Consider the following 17981-nt stretch of genomic DNA (forward strand, 5'->3'; position numbering starts at 1 on the left):
AGCTTTCTCCCTCCAAGATGTTTCCAGACTGGAGACTGCTCCCTACAGAAGGAACACCTACTGAGATTAGCTAAGGCTGCCTCCTTGTTCAGCTGTATACCCTGCATACCATACACCTCGCCTCTTGGTTTATCTGATGTAACATCCCTTGTTCAGTCCAATATAATAAACACTATGAGTTTCCTGAGTGCTATGACTTCTTCCTTGTAAAGCTCCCAACCCTAGCTTTTGTTTGTCTATGTATTCTCACTACCTCATGGCCTCCAGTCAGGTCTGCATCTGGAGCCGTGCAGGAGCATTGAAAGTTTCTACATTAATAGTTTTAAAAATCCATTTTGCGCACATGCAGGCACACAGGGGCCAGGGCATGGCGGTCAGCGGACAGCTTGCAGGAGTGGGGTCTCTTCTTCCACCGTGTGTGCTCTGAGGATTAGGCTTGTTTGGCTTGGCACTCTAGGGCCCTTGTCTTCTGAGCCACCAATCCACCTCCAGTTCAGTTTGAGTCAGGGTCTCTCGCTGGACCTGGAGTTCATACACCTGCTGGACAGCCAGCTCCTGGGGTCTTCCTGTCTCTGCCTCCTAGTGCTGCGCGTCTAGGCATGTGACGACATCCTGTTCTGTGAGTGCTGGTGATTCGAACGCAGGCCCTCATGCTCACAGAGACAGCGCCGGAGTCCCAGTGTCATCTGATATCATGTGATAGATATTCCAGGCTGACTGAGGGGAGCTTTAATATAGCCGAGCACACTGATGACCTTGGACCTTCTTCCCCTGTAATTCCTTACATTGCAGGACTTGCTGTTGGAGTCTGCTCTGGGCGCCTTGCCTGGCAGAAGCCAATCTCAGCGCCGTAACTGGCCACGAAGGACTGCACCTACCTTGGTACCAAGATTGGAATACACTTTAGATATTGGTAAGGACCAGGGAGTGTTATCGGTCCCTGAATTGTGTAAACAGATGATATCAAAGCCATATTGAGGGGGAAAATAATCGCATGAAGGTTTCCATCCCTGCAGGTCTGCAGGACCCATGTTTGGCTCCAAAGCACACTGGCCACAGGATGACGTGGCAGGTTCAATTGTCACATGTTCTGACCATGGGTAGTGTTTTCTAGACTCCCGGTGTGTCTGGTAAAACGAAGGGCAGCCAAGCTAGGAAACACCGGTACTTCTGGGGACACAGAGACCAGGCACTGCAGCAGAACTCAGAATGCATTATGGATCACATTATACAGCATGTTCACTGGTGTATGCGAATGCACCTGTGCTTATACACAGGTGTGCACGTGCGTGTGCGCATGTGTGTATGCATGTGTGTGTGTGTGTGTGTATGTGTGTGTGTATACACGTGAATGTGTGTGTGTAAAGTTCCCAGGTCTTGGCCTTGGGCTCTCCCACCTCACTTTTCCTACAACTGAATCCTCTCTGCTCCCTTTCCCTCCTTCCTTCCTTCAGAGACTTGGGGATTATTCAGTACCCATAATCCCTCTCCTATCCCTCTGGACAGATTCAGACCAAAAGCAGGCATTTCAGGCCTAGAACAGCAGCATCCAGGAGCAGAGTCTACTGGACTGGAACAGTATAAGTTTTCTTCAAGATCAGGTCCCCAGCGCTGCCGAGACATCATCAGTGATCTTGAGCCCAGGCTCGCACTGAGCAGCACCATAGGCTGAGGACGTCTCTGGCTTGCCCACACTACACCAACTAGGAAGGAGGTGGCAGAACTCCAATCCCTTTCTAGAAATCACTCAACGAAGCCTGAGGCTAAGGGAGTCTCTAGGTCTGTTTAACCACAAATGTTCCATTCCTCCACACCGCTGGCTAATTAACCACAAATTAATTATAACATTAAAATTATAATTATAAGTATGGCCGCCTACTGTCGTGCTCTGCTTTAACTACCTAGTATATAAATCTTATGCCCTACAGTCTTATATTTCAAGGTGAGAAAAGCTGTGGCTGCCTTCTTGCGTGTCTTCGAAAGGGCCTGCCTGCCTGACCTCTGACCGGGGCTCAGAAAAAACAATCCTTTTTATTTTTAATTTGTGTGTAGGTGTGTGGGGTTGGGTTAGGGTGGGTGTACGCATGCGAGTGTTGGTGCCCACAGTGGCCAGAGGTATCAGGTCCTCTAGAGTGGAGTTAAGACAGTTTCAGGTCTCGGATATGTGTGCTGGGACTCTGGTCCCCTGCAAGCACAGTACATGCTCCTGAGGGCTAAGCCATCTCTGCAGTTCCACAATACTTCTTTTAAAGATCAACTTCCTGGGTGTCTGAGATGGCTTGGTGGGTGACGCCTGAGTTTCATGAGCCCTAGAACTCATGAAAAATGTGGAACGAAAATCAGTTTCATTGTACGCAGGACTGTCAGACACATGTGTCCCCAAGCCCCACATATACAGTGGTAATAGACAGTTAAAAAGAAAATTCCTGGCCAGGAGTGGTGTAATCCTACTTGGCAGGTAGAGGCAAGGGGATCACTAGTTCAAGGCCAGCCTGGGATGCCAAGGGAGATTCTCTTTTATAAAACCCAAACCAGGGGGCACAGTGCCTTTGACTAAAGTACCCAGGAGGCACAGGCAGATGCCTCTCCACAGTTGGATCCAGTCTGGTCCTCGTGGAGGGTTTTAGGTCAGCCAGAGCAGCATATTGGGGGTGAGGAAACCCTGAATTGTTTGCATACACTCAGCCATGCCTTCTCCCAAGGAGCCCAGTGCCTTCTCTGGTGACTCTCAGGAACAGCAAATGATTGAGCAGTGTGTGCAAGAACTGTCAACCACAGATTCCCCTCTGGATTGGCTGCCACCTGAGACTGCTCCCCTACACGGACTCCCTCATCAAGACTAGCTAAGCCTGCCTCGTTTCGTTGTTCAGCTGTTTAAGGTAACCCTGCCTCCTCAGAGCAGAGGAGCTCAGTTTCCAGGTGGATCTCGTTGCTGATGCTCCATTGGAGTTCACACGGCCCACGTGATCCCAGTCCGAGGCTACATTTGTCTGTGTGTCTAGCCTGTCTCCATTCTCTTGTCACCCCAGGCAGATTTTCAGGACCAGGGCACACAGAGTGTAGTGGCCCTGCCTAAAAACAACCAAAGGACACTGACAAAAACAACTCAGCCTCCCCTGCTTCCTTAACAGCTGCGGTACAGCCGTGCAGGGCTGTGGAGTGTGAAGAGACGTGCCTGGCGGACACAGGGCAGCGGCCCCCAGAGTCTGCACACAGCACCACTGCAGGCCTGCTACACACAACACAGCTATGTTCGCCCTCCACACCAGTCGGCCCAGCAGGTTTGAGCAGACCTACGGACCTGGGTTTTTAATCAAGTTTCTAGGGACCCCGATCCACTTAAGAAATCACTAGTTAGGGTAATTAGATATAGCGGACATTTTCCAAGACTTCATATTTATTTATTTATTTATTTATTTTAAATGTTTAATTTGATGTTTGTCTGCATTCACACACTCAACACTCGTGTGTCGGCACCTATGTGCAATGGCATTCACAGGAAAACTAGACAACTTTTGTGACTTCGTTCCTTCTACTGTGGATTCCAGGTATTGAACTCAGGTCATTGAGCTTGGCGGCAAGCACCTTTACCTCCTAAGCCTTCTCACCTGCCCAGAATTTTCTATCTTTACACAATAATTGTAACATGCTAAGGCAGCAATTCTCAACCTTCCTACCATTGTGACCCCTTTAGGCAATTCCTCATGTTGTGGTGACCCCAGCCATAACACATTGCTGTTTCTACTGCAAAACTGTGATTCGCTACTGTTATGAATCGTAATGTAAATGTTTTGGGAGATCGAGGTTTGCCAAAGTGGCTATGACCCACAGGTTGAGGACTGCCACACTAGGGTATAGTGTGGTAATTCAACACACATATACAATGGGTACTAGCTGGCACCTAAATAAAAAATATATATTTGGCTTGGCATCTTCAGTTGGTGGCCAACTCAGATAACAAGTAATTAAAAGATCCAACTTAGAGCTGGCACGCCGGTCTGTGCAAGGCTCGTTTATCAGTGGAGAGAAACATTCGGCCATTGTCGCTCAGTCTGAAGATTTGGCAGAGGCACTTTAGCCGAGGTTTTCTGTTTCTTCAATGTTCAATGGCCCATCGCTGTTGGTTTTAAACTGGTCAAAATGGGTGTGTAGGAGTCCTGGAGGGGTGATGTTTGATTCTTAGTGTGACTAGTGTTCATGAAACAGGTCACCTGGATGATAGGGCACGGGTTAAGCTCTCCTTGAGCTCAAGGCGGTGAGGCTCACCGGTGCAGGTCCACCGCTGTGCTAACTCCCCCAGGTGCCAAACAGAACTAAACCCAGCATGGCAGCAACTGAGGAGTCCTGAGGTTTGGATTTGCTGTTTATTAGCACGACTCTCTCTGTTCCCTGCCCTCCAACAAATTGTACTTGGAGTGGGCAAGGGCCACTGGAGAGACTCATAACTGGTTTGAGTGCCCAGAAGAAGTAATTGTTGCGTTCAGCCTTAAATGGGGATATCAGCATCGCCCTTTTCATGCTCAGGGAACACGGAGGAAGGAGTGTGGGAAGAACGTAATGGCCCCCAGAGGATCGGGAGGACTGTTATGAAACACTGTCTTCTGGATACAGCTTGGCTGGCGAATCCATAAATTTACGGCATGGCTGAGGTCATCAATATTTCAGCACGAGTTGGGGAGGAGCTCACAAGGCTCCATCACTCCCAGAGGAGCTTGAGGCAGTTAATGGTTGCTGGGGGAGGGGAGCTACATTCCTCAGTGGTGTAGCCAGTGATAAGTTGCTCTTGCTCAAGTAAATAATCACGCACCCATGCTCTTGCAGGTAACTCTAATTAAATCTCTAGTTAAACGCTCTCTCTCTCTCTCTCTCTCTCTCTCTCTCTCTCTCTCTCTCTCTCACACACACACACACACACACACAGACATGCAAGCAATAGGGACTTACTGAACAAAGCAGGTAGGAAGGGGATAAGAGAATAGAGTGAATGATAAAATTACTTTATATATCATAAAAGAACAATCAACTACTTAACTGTAAATGGGAGCTAGCCCTGGTGGCGCACATCTTTAATCGCAGCGCTTGAGGGCAGGTGGATCTCTGTGAGTCTGAGGCCACCTGATCTACATCTCAGAGTTTTAACAGTTAGAGCTTTGTAGAGATTATTGTTCAAAAGACAAAAATAAACAAATGTATATGAGTACCTTGTCAGCGTGTTTGTCTATGCCTCACATGGGTTCCTGTGAAGGGAGGACATGTGTATCAGACGCTCGAAACTGGAGCTGGAGTTGCAGAGGGTTACCATATGGGTGCTGGCAATTGAACCCAGATCCTCTGGAGGAACATCCAGGGCTTAGCCATTGAACCATCTCTCCAGCTCCAAGAGCAAATCTATTTTAAAAAGAGAAATCTTAACTAGGACCCAGAGCACCAAGGTCTGGCCCGGCTGGGAGGGCTGGAAGCTACCAATAGGAAACACAGACAAAACAAAACAAAGTAGAAACTCGCTCCTGGTTCTGGAGTCTGAGATGTGAGGGAAGACTTCAGGAAAGCTGACAGAGTAATCAGTCCAAGGGTCACAAGAACAGCCAGGGTGACAGATGTGGGGGTGAAGTCAGTTCTATACTCCATTTGCCTTGAGTTTGGAAACTGCTTAAACACCCAGTCTTAGATTTCTGATTGTCGGGTGTCTGGGTTGTTTGTATTTCACGCTAGTGTGTGGCAAACTGTGATCAATATCTGCCATCTCTCTAGGACTCAGTAGGAGAGACTCCTTAAAGCAAAATGTCAAAAGTGAGGATGATTGGGTGGCCAGTAGCCCGTAGAGTGGAGGGGACATAATGCACTCTGTTTATCATTCAGCAGTGAACATGAGTCAGAAGTTACATTAAAAATACTTTTGGGGGGCTGGAGAGATGGCTCAGTGGGTTAAAAGCACTGACTACTCTTCTAGAGGTCCTGAGTTCAATTCCCAGCAACCACATGGTGGCTCACAACCATCTGTAATGGCATTCAACACCCTCTTCTGGTGTGTCTGAAGACAGCTACAGTGTACTCATATATGTAAAGTAAATAAGTATTTAAAAAATACTTTTGGGAAATGAATTACTAGGTGCCATTTGTTGATACCTAGGAGGAACATAGCACATGGAATAATTCTTACACATGGGGCATCAGGAGATAGGATTCCTCCTCACCTGGGCTCACTGGCATCCTATTCTGCATCTCATGGGAGTTTTTTCTGCCTAAGACTTACTTGTGAAGGCCTCAATACCATACATAGAGTTAAGTCATAGATAGCAGGTTTAAACTACCTAAAGACCGCAGGGGAACACAACCTCGCTTTAGCATGCCGTGCTTAGCCATAGGACGGATGCTGACGCTTTTGTTTGACAACTCTTGTATTTCTTACCCACTATACCATCCAAAGCAGCAGCATGAACTCAGAGATGAAGATCTCTTTCACATAAAGGATTTCGTTCTCTGTGTGTGTGAGGCTCAGCAGATGAGATGTGTGGAAACAACTTGTCAGAGAATGCGGTGGAGAAAAACACAAGCTCCCAGGAGAGTCCACTACTGAGAGGGCAGATCATGTCACAACAGCAAAAGGACTGTCAACACGTGGTCAAAGAAACAAACACACAGATCATGGTTTGGATCCAAGACATCACTGGACAAGAAATAATTGTCATTAAAAGCCATGTTATTTTGGTTCAAGGCCAGCCTGGTCTACAGAACAAGTTCCAGAACACTAGAGCCACACATAGAAACCTGTCTCACACCCCCTTCAATTATATATTATTAGTAATATATTATTATATATAATTAACTTGATAAACAAGAACAATGAAGTTGAAGGTATGGATTTGATACCCCTGGTCAGAAAAATCTAAGCACTGAGCATTGTGGTGCCGATGGCATATGGCGTGCTTGGTTCTCAGCAGCCCCTGTCATGGGGCCTGACAGCTCATACGGCCTGCGTCTGTTTTTTATTTTCTATACTTCTTCTTACTTCAAGATTAAGACTTATTCACATAGGTTTCTGCTATGTGAATTCTTAGGTACCATAAATTGGCAAGGTTTTTGTTTTGTTTTTGTTTGGTTTGGTTTGGTTTGGTTTTGCTTTTTACCTAATTTCTCATGATGTCTCCTTCATATTCCGAGGCTTAAGGAGAATGTGGACTGAAAACTTCAAGTTCTCTAAAGATCTAAAGATCATCCAAGCATATATTACTGATAATTTGGGGGAAAATGCATTTAGATGTACATACGTATCCTAGCCCTGGTGGGGGTTTAGATGGGCAGATATAAAAATTATAAAAACTCAGAAATGAAGAAAATCACTCAGTTTTTTTTTTTCCTTTTTGACACCCGGATTCTCTATACAGCATCGGCTAGCCTCCGTTTCACAGAACCTGCCTCTGCCTTCTGCCTGCTTGGATTCAAGGTGTGACTACCATGCCCAGCTTTAGGTAATGAGCAGAATATTTAATGTTTAGTTTAGCAAGAGACATATATGCATAAATCATCATGATTCTTCAGTTTTATAGGAACTTTCAAATTTTGGTTATCTTGTTTTATAGCCCTGGCTGGCTTAGAACTCAGTACTTAGACCAGAATGACATGGAACTCACAGAGATCCTCCTGCCTCTACCCCTCCCAAGTATTGGGATTAAAGGCGTGTACCACCACATGCAGCCCTCAACTTTTGGATAGATTTTTACATTCTTTTGTCAGAGATCATGACATTTAAATATTTAAACAAAAATATTACATACTGTTCATTATGGCTGCTGTAAAAATGCCACAAATAAACTCATTTATAAACAACAGAAACTTACTCTGGAGGCTCAGATGTCCCAGTGTGGCCCCAGAAGTTTCTATTGCTATTATTGTTTGCTGGGACTGGGGGCAGTTATTTTGAGACAGGGTCTGATACAGTCCAGGCTGGTCTCTGACTTACAGTTGATGGTGGCTTTGAACTTCTGATCCTCATAAGAGCTGAGGTTACAGGCATGTGCTAGCTGTGGGGCTGTGGGGACTCACTTCTCAGTCCAGAGGGCACCTTCTAGCTGTGTTCTTGGATGAGCAAAGCAAGGTACCTCTCTTAAGTTGCCGAGTAAAGGCACTGAATCTACTCATTGGGGTAGAGTGGACCAGGAATTAGCACCTCCCATTCATCCTGCTGTACATTGGGACATAAACATTTACATCACGACGAATCCTCATCCCTGGAACTAACAAAAGCACAGAGCACAACAGAACAATTCAAGCCACAAACCACAACAAAAATGAATGAAACCCAACAGATTTTTGATCACCTTCTCAAAACAAAGTAGACTACCTTTGCCTGTCTTCCTGTCTGCCTTTCTTTTTTCTTTCTTTCTTTCTTTCCTTCCTTCCTTCCTTTCCTCCCTCCATCCACCCTCCCTCCTTTCCTTCCTCTCTCCCTCCCTCCCCACTTCTTTCCTTCCTTCCTTCCTTGTCTCACATAGTCCAGACCGATCTTGGATTTCTGATCTTTCTGCCTCAGTGTCTCAAGTGCTGGGATGACAGGCGTGTACTGACAACAGTCTTAGAGTTTCATTGTTGTGAAGAGACACCATAACCACGGCAACTCTTATAAAGAAAGATATTTAATTGGGGCTGGCTTACAGTTTCAGAGGTTTCGTTCATTATCATCATGGCAGGAGTCATAGAGTTCTACATCTTGATCCACAGTCAGTAGAAAGAGACTGTTGCCACACTGGGCATAGTGTAGGCCTAGGAGATCTTAAAGGCTACCCCCACAATGGCATACTTCCTCCAGCAACTCCAACACGTGAGCCTATGGGGGCCATCCTATTCAAAACATCACAATGCTTATGTGTAGGAAAAATATTAAGTACTACTGCTGGCTGAGAATGTGTAGCTCCATGGTTTCTGTAATACACACACACACACACACACACACACACACACACACACACAGTCACATACATACACACAGACAGACATACACACAGACACACAGACACACACACACAGACACACACACTCTCTCTCTCACACACAGACACACAGTCACATACATACACACAGATACATACAAACACACATAGACATATTCACACAGACACACACACACTTTCTCACATACAGACACACAGTCACATACATACACACAGATACATACACAGACACACAGACACTCACACAGACACACACACACTTCCTTTCACATGGACACACACACACACATACACTTTCTCTCTCTCACATAGACACACACAGTCACATACATACACACAGATACACACATACAGACACACAGACACACATTCACACAGACATACACACACACACTTTCTCTCTCACATACAGACACACAGTCACATACATACACACAGATACACACATACAGACACATAGACACACATTCATACACACAGACAGACACACACACACACACAGGATTAGATACACACAGCACTGAGTCCACTCTTATTTTTCTTCCTGTCTTTTATTCTTTCCTCTCTCTAAGGCACTAAGAACTTACTACTGTGTCATTTGTTTTGCTTTGTCTTACTAGTGTGAGCACTTTGAAACGGATATTCAGGAAACCACACAAGACCAGCATAGATGAGTGAGTTCATTTTCAGGCCTACGGAGAGTGCTCTCTCAGTTATCGATGCGATAACCACCCCTTTTCATAAAGCACGCTCAGGCTTGTCACCAAACAGCACCAGAGACTTGGAGAAGGAACACTCCAAGGAAGGCTCAGCAAATGGCCTCTGCCGCAGAAGACAGACGTACGGAAAATACTAGTTGTCATCTGTGTGACCTGTGGAGTGATAAAGCCTTTCTAAGTAAAAACAAATCTTCTTCCAGTGTAAGAGTCGACCTTTCACAGGTTCCCACGTGCTTTGGAAGAAGAGGAAGCGTGGGGATAGCGCCCCCGCTCTGGCTACAAAGCCTGGTGTGTTTAAGAACAGAGCGTTATCAGGACCGCACAGGGCAGGCTGAGGAGCCGCTGTCATCTGCCTCACACCACACAGGGGCTGATAAGATCTGACACTGTCAAGATTGACTTCCTGACTCTGCAGATTTCTAAATCTGTAAGCAGCCAAGATTTTTTTTTGACTTTTTTATTTTATTGGATTTTTTTTAATTTACATTTTCTGTTTTCCCTCCAGAAACCCACTATCTCCTCCTGCTTCTATAAGGGTGCTCCCTCACGAGCCCACCCATTCCCTTCACCTACCCCGCCCTGATAATTCCCCTACACTAGGACATCCAGCCTTGGCAGGACCAAGGGCCTCTCCTCCCACTGATGCTGGACAAGGCCATCCTCTGCTACATATGTGGCTGGAGTCATAGGTCCATCCCTGTGTACTCTTGGGATGGTGGTTTAGTCCCTGGGAGCTCTTGGCGGGGGGGGTCGGGGGGGCGCTGGACGGTTGATATTGTTGTTCTTCCTATGGAGTTGCAAACCCCTCCAGCTCCTTCCGTCCTTTCTTTAACTCTTCCATTGGGAACTCCATTCTCAGTTCAATGGCAGGCTGCTAGCATTCGCCTCTGTATTTGTCACGCTCTGGCACAGCCTCTCAGGAGACAGCTATATCAGGCTCCTGTCAGCACGTACTTCTTGGCATCTGCAATATTGTCTGGGTTTGGTGGCTGTATATGAGCTGGATTCACAGATGGGGCAGCCTTCAGTCTGCTCCACACTTTGTCTCCATATTTTCTCTTGTATTTATGTTCCCCCTTCTAAGAAGAACTGAAGCATCCACATTTACTCTTCCTTCTTCTTGAGCTTCATGTGCTCTGTGAATTGTATCTTGGGTATGCCGAGCTTTTGGGCTAATGTCCACTTATCAGTGAGCACATACAATACGTCTTCTTTTCTGACTGGGGTACCTCACTCAGAATATTTTCTAGTTCCATCCATTTGCCTAAGAATTCATGAACTCATTGTTTTTAATATCTGTGTAGTACTCCATTGTGTAAAGGCACCACATTTTCTGTATCCATTCCTCTGCTGAAGGGCTTCTGGGTTCTTTCCAGCTTCTGGCTATTATAAATAAGGCTGCAATGAACATAGTGGAGCACGTGTCTCTTTTATATGTTGGGGCATCTTTTGGGTATATGCCCAAGAGAGGTATAGCTGGATCCTCAGGCAGTTCAATGTCCAATTTTCTGAGGATCCTCCAGACTGATTTCCAGAATGGTTGTACCAGTTTGCAATCCCACCAACAATGGAGGAGTGTTCCTCTTTCTCCACATCCTCGCCAGCATCTGCTGTCACCTGAGTTTTTGATCTTAGCCATTCTCACTGGTGTGAGGTGAAATCTCAGGGTTGTTTTGATTTGCATTTCCCTGATGACTAAGAATGTTGAACATTTCTTTAGGTGCTTCTTGCCAATCCATATTCCTCAGTTGAGAATTCATTGTTTAGCTCTGTACCCTGTTTTTTAATAGGGTTATTTGGTTCTCTGCAGTCTAACTTCTTGAGTTCTTTGTATATATTGGATATAAGCCCTCTATTAGATGTAGGATTGGTAAAGATCTTTTCCCAATCTGTTGGTTGCTGTTTTGTCCTAATGACAGTGTCCTTTGCCTTACAGAAGCTATGCAATTTTATGAACATAAGCCATTGGTGTTCTGTTCAGAAAATTTTCCCCAGTACCCATGTGTCTGAGACTCTGTCTCACTTTTTCTTCTATTAGTTTGAGTGTATCTGGTTTTATATGGAGGTCCTTGATCCACTTGGACTTGAGCTTTGTACAAGGTGATAAGAATGTGTCAATTTGCATTCTTCTACATGCTGACCTCCAGTTGAACCAGCACCATATATTGAAAGTACTGTCTTTTTTTCATTGGATGGTTTTAGCTCCTTTGTTAAAGATCAAGTGATCATAGGTGTGTATGATCTACCTGCCTGTCTCTGTACCAATACCATACAGTTTTTATCACTATTGCTCTGTAATACTGCTTGAGGTCAAGGATGGTGGTTTCCCCAGAAGTTCTTTTATTGTTGAGAACGGTTTTGGCTACCCTGGGTTTTTTTTTGTTATCTCAAATGAATTTGCAAATTGCTCTTTCTAACTCTGTGAAGACTTGAGTTGGAATTTTGATGTGGATTACATTGAATCTGTAGATTGCTTTCGGCAAGATAGACACTTTTACTATATTAACCCTGCCAATCCATGAGCAACCATGGGAGTTCTTTCCATCTTCTGAGATCTTCTTCAATTTCTTTTTTCAGAGCCTTGAAGTTCTTGTCATACAGATCTTTCACTTGCTTGGTTAGAGTCACACCAAGGTATTTTATATATTTGGGACTATTGTAAAGGGTGTCATTTCCCTAACTTCTTTCTCAGCCTATTTATCCTTTGAGTAAAGGAAGGCAACTGATTTGTTTGAGTTAATTTTATACCCAGTCACATTGCTGAAGTTGTTTATCAGCTGTGGGAGTTCTCTAGTGGAACTTTTGGGGTCACTTAAGTATACTATCATCTCATCTGCAACAAGTGATATTTTTACTTCTTCCTTTTCAATCTGTATCCCTTTGACCTCCTTTCGCTGTCTGATTGCTCTCAGTAGGACTTCAAGTACTATACGGAGTAAGTAGGGAGAGAGTGGGCAGCCTTGTCTAGTCTCTGATTTTAGTGGGATTGCTTCAAGTTTCTCTCCATTTAGTTTGATGTTGGCTACTGGTTTGCTGTACATTGCTTTTATTGTGTTTAGGTGTGGGCCTTGAAAGATTAAAAAAAATGTATATAGGGATTAACATAGTTACACCAAATCTTTCTTCCCATCTTTCTTGCCCCCAACACAAGGACTGTGATTGGCCCTCCCGAGACACGCCCACACCGTAAGTGGAAGGGATTTTTTCTGGGGAGCCACAGAGTGCTGTAGAAAGACAGGAGCTCTCGGGATTTTAAGAGGGGGATTCTTTAGTTCCTCTTTTTTTTTTTTTTTGTCAAGTTTACTTTTTTAAAAAATTACAGTGTAAAACATATTGATAAGCACATGCATTTTAAATATAGAATTTGATGAATGAGTATACAAAGGATTTACTTAATTACATCAAGATCCTGGAATCAAACAGCAGACTTGGAGGTCTGTGAAGCAAGCCCATATCAGCCAGGAATGACCCCGCTCACCGCTGCTGTGTACACAGTGTAACTGGTGTCCCCAGACACACCATGTTCACAGTCAGAAGCCTCTTCTTCACTGCCTAACCGCAGGAACATTTCCTTGCTTCTACTTCCCTCTCGCTCTCAGACACAGTCCTTTTTACAGGAGGAGAAGGATGTGAACAGTCCCCGGAATCACCTCCCCACTGCTTCCTGAGGATGGGAGTCCGCTTCCTGTCCCTCTTCTGAGGCCCATCCATCCTCCTATTTATCCGGCACTGGTATAGAATAAGCAAATGGCTTCATGATTCTTTTGAGTATTTTGCTGTCATTCCATTATCATGTTTTTCCTCAGAAATAAAGTCACTGTAAATATATCAAACAACATCCTCTCTCCTAAGTCTCAGGAATGGGTCATAAGTGAATGTCTCCCCCCAAATGTTTATTTTGAAATGGAAAGTTATGTAGGCTACTGTTAAAATCCATAAGGCCACCAAAGCATAAGCTAGAAAACACTGGTAGCCCCACCACACACAAGTAGTTGGTGCAAACATTATCTTCCCATTGTTTACCCTTCAGTATTTACTTTGCTCCTTTTTCATGAAACTCACAACAGCTGCCGTTTGTATACGCCTCCTTATCTGCCTATAAAACCAAGAGAGTCCACATTTCTCACAGGAAGTGAGTGAAATTAAATTGTTTTTAACTGGCTGCTTAGAAGCATTTCACCCGGAGCTGAAAGGGAAGCCTGAAGATCTTTGAATCACACAGAAAAAAAAAAAATGTAAAGAAAGATTCTGTGACGTTTTAATGGCCAGCATGCAGCTGTGAAGCAACAGAGCTCGTTTGGCTAGTGCACAGACTGTAAACCTCAGTCACATGAACAGATAACCAACTCAGTGGGTCTTCTGAGGCCAAACCCTCGGGCCGTGGGCCACAGCACACAGAAAAGCTACGTGACAGCCATTTCTGTATTACATCACATCTCTCATAGGGTATTCAACAGAGAGTGGTTAAGACATTGTGGGATTTGCTCGTTGCTTAGAAAGTGATTTCAGATTAATGTCCAGCAGTGAGATCTCACTTCCCTGTCCATGGCGTCTTTTCTGTTAATAAATTTGAAACAGCATCCGGATAAATGGATCATTGAAAATCAGAATTCAAGCTGAACAGGATCAATCCAGATGTGAAGATTTGTAATGGGGAAGAGAAAGTCAGGATGAAATTGACATCTAACTTCTTGTACTCTCATGAAGGCAGGAACATCATGCCTGGACCCTCTGACCTAGACTGAAGCATCCCACACATGGCTCCCAGAGTCACCTAAAAGGAAATACTAAAAAGAAAATGGATGGCTATTCCAACAACTTTGGATCGGAGACTCCACTTTCAGTGAGACATCAGCAGCGTAAATGATAAAGAGAACAAAATGACTTGATTATGTAAAAATATCTGAACCTTAAGAGGCCACAAAGAAATACTAAATGGTTTTCGTGTGTCTATTATATTACAGGGAAATGTAATCCCGTCTATTTGAAGGTTTCTTGACTATAATTGGTGGGTTCAGCTTTACTTGTTCTACATCTTTGTCTGGTTTGGGATGGGGTATAAACATGGCAAAGACAACCTCAAAGGAGGTTTCCACTGACTACCAGAAACTGCTTCAAACAGAAGGCAGATAAGCCCCAGGGTGAAGGGAAGCCCCAGGAGGACTTCAATCTACACACACACACACACACACACACACACACACACACACACACACACACACACACAGGATGGCTTTTATTAGTTTGTTAAGATGGGAATATTCTGACCATGCAGTATTTTTTTTCCCAGATGGCTATTTCTTTCTTTGTAATAGGAATGCAATCTGCTGCCCAAGTAGGCCTTGAACTCTCAGTCCTGCTGAGGCTAGGGTGACATTTTGTTTCACCAAGCCCCCCCAAAGCCTTTTTTCTTTTCCTTTTTGTTTTTCTCTTAAAGACGTTTGTTTGTTCTTGAAACAGTGTTTTTCTGTGTAGCCCTGGCTGTCCTGGAACTAGCTCTGTAGACCAGGCTGGTCTGGAACTCATAGAGATCTGCCTGTCTGCCTCCAGAGTGCTGGGAGCTGTGGGCCAGCAGTGCTACCCAGATGAAGTTCTTAAGTTGCCGTGATGGTCTGGCCCTGGCGTTTTCCTGTACATGCCTCCTCCCTTTGGCTCTAACACACCCATCACCCCGTAGGCTGGCTGGTTCCCTTCTTTCCTAAGACAGTTCCCTCCTCTGCTTTCCTGCCCTTTGTGCTCTATTACCCAACTTTAATGGTGGCGTTTCAATTGCAGTTCCAAAGGTGGCAAGTTTAGTGTTCATCTATGCAGATTATGATACTTGCCACGCAGTTGTAAACATTTCTCAGAAGGATAGTTTTATTTCTATGATGCATCTCTTCACGCAATTCCTCATGGTAGCGCAGGGGAACTACTCAGTGCATGCATGCATAATTTCTGTTTTTAAAAAAATCAGGACTTGGGGCTGGGGATTTAGCTCAGTGGTAGAGCGCTTACCTAGGAAGCGCAAGGCCCTGGGTTCGGTCCCCAACTCCGGAAAAAAATCAGGACTTTTCGTCCAGCTGGGCCAGTGCATTCAACCCCAGCATTTGGGAGGATGAGAAGGCGGGTCTCTGTGAGTTTGAGGCTAGCCTGGTCTACAGAGCTAGTTCCAGAACAACTAGGGCTAACCAATGAGAACTTGTCTCAAATTAACACCACTAGCAGAACATTTACTATTTAGGCTTGGAAGCTTCAAGGAACAGTGACTTAGCAATAACAAAAGTCGAGTCTAGTGGTCCAGGCCCATCTACATCCCTGAGCTCTGGAGGCTGATTCAGGAGGACCCAAGTTCAAGGCCTCCGTGGGTGACAGAGTTTAAAGCCAGACTGGGAAATGTACCAAGACAAAACAAACTGGATGAAGCTCAGTGACAGAGCATTTGCCTAGCATCCAGAGGCCATGGGGTTAATTCCCGGCCAACACACACACACACACACACACACACACACACACACACACACAGAGAGAGAGAGAGAAAGAGAGAGAGAGAGAGAGAGAGAGAGAGAGAGAGAGAGAGAGAGAGAGAGAGAGAGAGAGTCATAGAGGTGTGTATATCAGGTGCATCCTAGAACTGGAGGTATGCATGGTTGTGAACCATCATGTTGGTGCTGGGAATCGAACCCAGGTCCTTTCAAGAACAAGCGCTTCTAACCACGAAGTTATTTCTCCAGTGCCAGAGCATGCCTTTCTTTAATCTGAGGATTTGAGAGGCTGAAGTAAACCTGGTAAGGTAGATGTAGAATAAGTTTGAGGCAGGCTTGCTAAAGTAGTGAGTTCTAGGCTAGCCAGACCTACATAAGACTGTGTCTCAAAAGGAAAAAAAGTGAAGTAAAAATTTAGGATAATGTTTCTAATTAGGCATCATTAAATAATAGTTTCTTAATTAAGATTAATTAATTTTAAATTATTTTTATTTCAATATTTTAATTTTTATTATCATAATTTAAAAAGCAGATATGATCATATTTTCTCACCAACCCTTAACTGCTACACATCAGAACTTATTGTAACCCTAGCCTCATCTTCCCTGTCTGTGTTACATTCATGGAAACCATGGGGACCCTACATTCATTAGGATCTCTCCATTGGCTTTCTAGCTCTACTGTGTGTGGAGCTGGAACTTCTAGTTCCAATAAAAACTCTGTGTAATCAAAAGAATGCCTCTAGTTGTCTTCCAAGAGCAAGACAGTCCTATTTCTCTTTTGTGTCGGGAGGCCCTGGAGCTTAGCTTACCAGCAAGTGCTGGTCAGCAGCAGGGCATTCCCTGAGCACCGTCCCAGCGTGGTTGTACCCACCACTAAGACTTTCCCGTTGGCACTGGCCAGCCATTTCTAATGTTACAGAAAACTGGACTGAGACTGCATCAGAAATAGCTTCAAGAAGAAGGTTTTTATTCACGTAGAGAACAGTTTAAGGTACAGTCTAACATTTTTATGAACAGGGCTTTAAAGGACCCCGTGGTAACGGTTATATGAGGTAATGTGGACACTGGAGAGAGGCCTGCCACCGCTTAAGGAAACCGAAACTTGAAGGCCAGCTTTCAACAATAACAAAATTGGCATGGATTTATAATGTATTTAAAATGATAAGCTACTTGCTAGCACTCCATATATATTAGATTGGGAATATTGGGTAGAACCAACAGGCAATTTCACAGCAAGTTCCTAAATACAGCCTTGGGCCTCTTTGAGTCTCTGGAGCAGTGACGGCCATGAGTCATGTGAAGTCTTGCACCTCACAGGAAAATCTTTAATTGGACCCAGCTTTCCCTGGTAAAGACAGGCACAGCCCAGGAACTGTAGGCAAGAACCACTGAAGCCCAGCTGGGGGTTGGGTATGTTCCTTTCCGAAATATTTGGGCATTTACCCCACCCCATTCCTGGACACAGAATCCTGGTACTGGAAATTACGAAGGTCAGTCCAACCATTGAAGTCTGGATGATGGAATTTGGGTGGCTTGTGGGAATGGAAGTTCTCTGCCATTTCCTGCCACGCCCTCCCACCACATCACCATTATTAGGTGTCTGAAATATTAGGTCTCAGCATACATATATTACATATCAGCTGCTATAATACATACCTGTGTGTGTGTGTGTGTGTGTGTGTGTGTGTGTGTGTATTTATTCCACTAGAAACAAAGCTTGCAAAACAACTATTCTCCTGACGAAGTAAGGTATTTTCAGCAACCAGCATATAAATGTATATGTTACAAATATAGAAATATAAAAATAAAACTCCTGGATTTAAGGGTTGGCCCATCCCAGTCCTTATG

The sequence above is a fragment of the Rattus norvegicus genome, chromosome 2 (genome assembly GCF_021556685.1).
Source record: "Rattus norvegicus strain SHRSP/BbbUtx chromosome 2, alternate assembly SHRSP_T2T, whole genome shotgun sequence".
Taxonomy (NCBI): domain Eukaryota; kingdom Metazoa; phylum Chordata; class Mammalia; order Rodentia; family Muridae; genus Rattus; species Rattus norvegicus.